The following is a 6103-nucleotide window of genomic DNA, read 5'->3' on the forward strand; positions in this document are numbered from 1 at the left end:
TTTATAGAACTAAGAAAAATAATAAATAAATATATTGATGCATTCACGGTTGATTTTGTGCATTTAGATTTTGTATTTGTTTTTCAGATTATCGATCTCATTTTTGTACTGTTATTATGTATGACATTCTGTTAATTATTTAACTTTGATCTCATAGTGAGACTACATTTTTTTTTTGTGACTGAAATAAACTAAACAAAGAAAAACAAAATAAACAAAATAAGGAACTGCTTAAATAGAGGGACAGTCCCGTTTAAGACTACTCTTAAATTCCTCCCAAGGTGAAAGAAGCTCTACATGTGAAAGTTGTAACTTCATCGCCATCTTTGCCATAGTATCTGCCACCGTGTTTGCATCTCTCATAATCAAACGAAAGTCAACATGCCAATTCCAATGCATGATATCTCTTATTTTGAGCACCAATGGATCAATAAGCCCAAAACCATCTTGAGTAACAAGATTAAATGCTTCCACACAATCTGTCTCACAAATAACATCTCGTTGACCCACATCCCAAACTAAGAGATATCCTCTCCAAATGGCAAACAATTCTCCTTGAAAAATACTATTACTCTCAATCATTCCTAAACACCCCCTTTGCCAACTCCCATTACAATCTCTAATAACACAAGCAAAAGCAACACTATCACCCGAACCAAAATAACTAGCATCACAATTAATCTTAAAAGTACCAATGGATGGGGGATTCCAAAAACCATTTAGAGTGGAGGGAAGGGACATACGTTGTAATTCAAAAATATTCCTAAACTCCTTTTCTGAAGATAATGCCAGACAAATCACTTTTTTCGGAGGCCAAGTTTCATGAGGATTAAAGATGTCGTTATTCTTTACTCGTCATATCCACCAAAGTCCCGAAAAGAACTTGAACGGATGCTCTCTGCTATGATACAAGAACCAGTTCTTCAAATCCAAAGGATGACAAGAAATATCTAACCTATGCCAGACAAGCTGAGCTTTTGGACAATCCCGAATACAATGTAAAACCGATTCCTGGCTAGAAAGACATCTTGGACACCTATCTGATGACGACATCCCTCTTCTAAAGCAAAAACTTGCAGTAGGAAGAGCCTCCTTAAGACACAACCAAGCCAAAAATTTATGCTTTTCTGGAACAAGCTGACGCCAAAGCCAAAGCCAATTCTCCCGCTCCTCCCAACCAAATAGCTGCTTACACAACCACAAGTAACCATTGCGTGAGTCATAGACTTTGCAGCAGACCCACACCAATACCAACCCACTTCCGGACCTGCTTGTTCATCTGGATTGTAAGAGAGAATATTACCTTTTAGATTTTGAGATAAAGGAGAATAAAGAGTATCCAAATGCCACCTACCAACCGACCAAATATCCTGTATCCGGAGATTCGAATAAGAAATGTGAACATAATCCATCTCATTAGATAACCGTCTTTCTCTCCTCCAGCTAGAAAACCAAAAATTTTGGTTCAAATCTCCAATACACCAAGCAAACTCATCCTTCAACACTTCCCAAGCCTTGCAAAGACACCTCCAAATGGGAGAGTCCTTGTTCTTAGGATAACTAAAACAGTCATATAGAGATGATCGGTATTTGGCATCCAACAATTGGACCCATAGCTTGTTTGGCTGCTGGAAAAAAGTCCAAACTAGCTTCCCAAGAAGAGCAATATTTACACAATAAGGATATCTAACCCCCAAACCTCCATATTTTTTTGGAGTAACTAGTACCTTCCAACTAATAAGATTCAATCCTCTTCCATCAACTTGTCCTTTCCAAAGAAAATTTCTCATCATAGACTCCAATTTACTAATGATTTCTTTGGGAAAAATAGAGACATGCATCTGGTACGTGGAAATAGCGGATGCAACAGAATTAACCAAACATAGTCTACCAGCCCGATTGAGTAAATTCCCTTTCCAGCTTGCTAGCCTACTCCGAATCTTATCCAGGACACCGTTGAAAGCTGAACGAGTCACCCTAGAATGGCTAAGGGTAACTCCAAGATACCTGCCCAAGTCCTGGACAAATCTGATAGAGGATACCCCAGTGAAAACCTCTTTCCTTGTTGTAGAGATATTCTTGGAGCAAAGCGCTTTAGACTTCTCCACATTAATCTTCATCCCAGATGCTTTGTAAAAAGTCTCTAAAACCAACATCATATTTTGCACTTGTCTCTTTGTAGCTTTACAGAATAGAAGCAAGTCATCCGTAAACATTAAGTGGGGTATTCTTGGTCCCCCTCTAGAAATAGCAACCGGCTCCCACAAGCCCAAATCAACCTGATGACTAATAAAGCATGCCAATCGCTCCATACACAGCACAAAAAGATAGGGTGACATAGGGTCTCCTTGTCTAAGACCTCGATTAGGAGTAAAGCCATTCAGACGATTCCAATTCCAAAGAATAGATAAGGAAGAAGCAGTGACACAATTCATAATCAAATTAATTGTAGGAATAGGAAAACCAAAGCTCTTTAGGGTATAAGCTAAAAACCTCCAATTAACTCTGTCATAAGCTTTCTCCAGATCAATCTTAAAGGCCAGTGTGCCTTTCTTTGATTTAGTCTTCTTCATAAAGTGGAGAACTTCTTGAGCAATAATGATGTTGTCAGGAGTTCCTCGTCCCGGAATAAATCCTCCTTGAAGCGGGCCAACAATCTCCGCAAGATGAGGACGAAGCCTATTAACAAGGACCTTCGTGATGATCTTGTAAACTACATTGTAGAGACTAATCGGTCTGAAATCTTTCATAGATACCGGTGATTCAACCTTTGGAATAAGAACCAGTAAAGTCTCCAACATTCTCGGATCAAGAGTAACACCGGAGAATGCCTGCTTAACCATCTTCCAAACATCAAGACCAATGGTCTCCCAATATTCTTTGAAGAAGAAAGTTTGAAACCCATCAGGACCCGGAGCTTTAAAAGAGTTCATGTGAAAAATAGCTGTTCTAACTTCCTCCATAGTAACTGGTGCCGTAAGATTATTGCAAGCTTCCACATTCAAAGAAGGAAGAGGCACATCACCAAGGCAACCCAAATCAACATCATCCAAATGACAGAATAAGCTTTTATAGAAAGACTCTGCTTCTTGACTCAGAACCTCTGGATCAGTTTCCCACACTCCATCCTTGAGAAAAAGTCCATAAATCTTATTATGCTTCCTTCGCGCAAGAGTTTGAATATGAAAGAATCTTGTATTCCTATCCCCGAACCTTACCCACTGCTCTCTGAACTTTTGGAACCAGAGGAGCTCTTCGTGGACTAGAGTATTATTATAATCATCAAGTAACTGTTGTTCTTTCTGACGCAAATAAATACTATCCACCATTTCCAAACGCTTTTGTAAATAATTAATCTGCTGCTCTAATTCACATTTCTTAACAAAAATGTTACCAAATACTTTCGAGTTAAACTCTAGTGAATTCTTCTGTACTTCCGAAAGCTTGCCATGAATCCCTCTATTACCAGACCACCATGACTGATTCACAATATCCTTATACCCAGGATGAGTAGCCCAAGCAACAACAAATCGAAAAGGTCGATTCCCTTTAGGCTGAGGACGACCTTTACAACGCACCAGAATAGGGCAATGATCAGACTGAAGCCTATTTAAAACTTCTGCATAAGCCTCTGGAAAGATAGATAACCAACTACTATTTATACAGACTCGATCAAGCTTTTTTGCCACGTCAACATAATTTTTTACCCTTCTGTACCAAGAAAACCGCCTCCCAATAGTCTTCAGATCAAACAAACCACTATCCCCTAATGAAGTAGCAAACATGTCTGCTCTTTGATGAGAAAATTGACAGCCCTTAGATTCATGAGAAAATTTGACTTCGTTAAAATCACCAAGAACAATCCAAGGTCCTTAAAAAACCATGGATTGTGCAACAAATCCCAAAGGAGAACCCTTTTATTAAATTGAGGACTACCATAAATACCACTATACCTCCAAATTAAATTATCAAATTGAACCTCAACAGTAACACCCTGACCAAAAGTATCAATGAACTTACAACAAACACCCTTCATAGAGGATAGAAACCAAATACCTCCCTTATGCCCCTCTGCTTCTACTATACCAACAGAGTGATACCCCAACCTTTTTCAAAATAATTTTAAATGCTGAAAAGGGGAGTGAGTTTCAACTACAATAAAGAAAATAGGTCTAAATTTTCTAACAAGTTCCTTACAATGCACCCAGGCTAACTTATTAGAAGCACCCCTAATATTCCAAACAATCATATTTAAACTATCCATAAATAATAGGGATAGAATAAATAAGAACATAAACTCTAAACAGAATTACCAACCTCAATAGGTGGTTTGTCCTGCGGTACTGGCACACTCTGATCCTCAATAATTGCCACCTTCGGACCCCCTAACACTGCACCTGCCATACTTCCATCTACTAAGGTTTTCTCCGTTGTACCATCATTTTTATCAACTGGCAAGTTCTGCAGGGAGGAAGGCCGAGGACGCTTTCGTAGAGAAATTCCACGACGTGCAGGAGTTCTGCGCGATGGAGATGGCGCAATTTCATGTTTTTCTCGCTTCCCCATCCTAATGCCAATTGATTTGCCTCCATCACCATGCGAATTGGGCTTTGGAACCCTTCTCGAACCATACTTGTGCTGCTTTCCATCTTGGTCCTTCAAACCTGATGACTGGCCCATTGTGAATTTTTCCTTACGCAGCACTTGTTGCCAGCCCTCTCCATCATCCATGCATGCCTCATTAACATGACCATCAGGCACGTAAGGAGCCAATGATTCCGTAACCACATCTTTCCCTTTAACAACTCCTAATTTCTCACCCAAATTACGAGAATTCTCACCCAAATCACGAGCTTCTGATTCAGCCTCTTTATGAAGCTCATGATTGTTGTGTGGCACTAGTGTCGAAGCTTCATTATTTTTTCCATCACCAAAGAAATTTCTGTTTCCTTCCAAGGACTCCTTCTCCATGCACAACGATTTATCATGCCCATACCGTACACAAGTAGCACAAATCAACTGTAAACTCTCGTACTCCACTTCATGGGTCACACCCTCCACTATAATATATTTGATTACAGGCAACCCAAGATTAATTTGAACACAAGTTCGGGCATATTTTTCTCTTTCTGCAAGTTTAGTGGCCAAATCTAATTTCACCGGAACCCCTATTACAGAAGCAATTCGCAACATTGCTTGTTCCTGGTAGCACCAAATTGGAAGTCCCGAGACTCGAATCTATACCAGTGTTGATCCAAAGGATTTTTCGCATGGCCTAAAATCCACATCCCATGGCTTTACTGCAACATAGTGACCGTCTATCAACCACGGGCCACCAAGAATGACTTTCTCACGATCTGCAGCAACATCAAAGTTAACCAAAAAATATCCAAACCCCACATCCAACAAATCAACCCTCCTTTGATGCGCCATACTATCCGAAGTTTATGCATGAGAGCTGTGTAGCCATAATGCTTATCCAGCACCTTGATCACGATGGCTTCCTTATAAGGTTCAGCTAGATAGCTCTTTGCCTCCTTGGTAAAACTGACACTTGGTGGGCGAGAATCACCCTGCTTACCTATCACCGTCGCGATACCATCCCCAGATAAAGACCCTACTAATGCAAAGGCCTTAGACTTTTCTGCACCAATGACTTTATCTCTAAAAGAGACCTTGGATGGCTTTTCTAACCCCTCTCGAGAAGAACCCTCCTTAACACTGGAGACACACCCACCCACGCTCTCCCTCTTATCTCCTCCGTGGCCATCTTCCTCACCATATTTCACCCTCAACCGCTCGCCCCCGCTCTCTCCTTCTCTCATTCTCCTTGAGTACGGAGTACGTACTCTTTCTCTGCTAGGGTTTTTTTCAATCAGTGTTACAAAATACTCTTTTGTATAGTGAGACTACATTAAAACTAAAAGAAATTTTTTATTCAAATAGGACACTTTAAATATTAAAAACTAAAACAGAATTACGCCCAAACATAGAGGATCAATTTAGTACTTTACCCTAAATTTAATTTACTTATAATGCATTTTAATCTTGGGCTATTTTCAGTTTTTTTTTTTAGATTTTTGTAAAGAAAAAATAGAATAAT

General features: G+C 39.7%; 1 pseudogene; it reads right to left on the reverse strand.

Moving 5' to 3' along the window:
- LOC107636746 lies at positions 232–5825 on the reverse strand (annotated as a pseudogene).

The sequence above is a fragment of the Arachis ipaensis genome, chromosome B04, assembly GCF_000816755.2.
Source record: "Arachis ipaensis cultivar K30076 chromosome B04, Araip1.1, whole genome shotgun sequence".
NCBI lineage: Eukaryota > Viridiplantae > Streptophyta > Magnoliopsida > Fabales > Fabaceae > Arachis > Arachis ipaensis.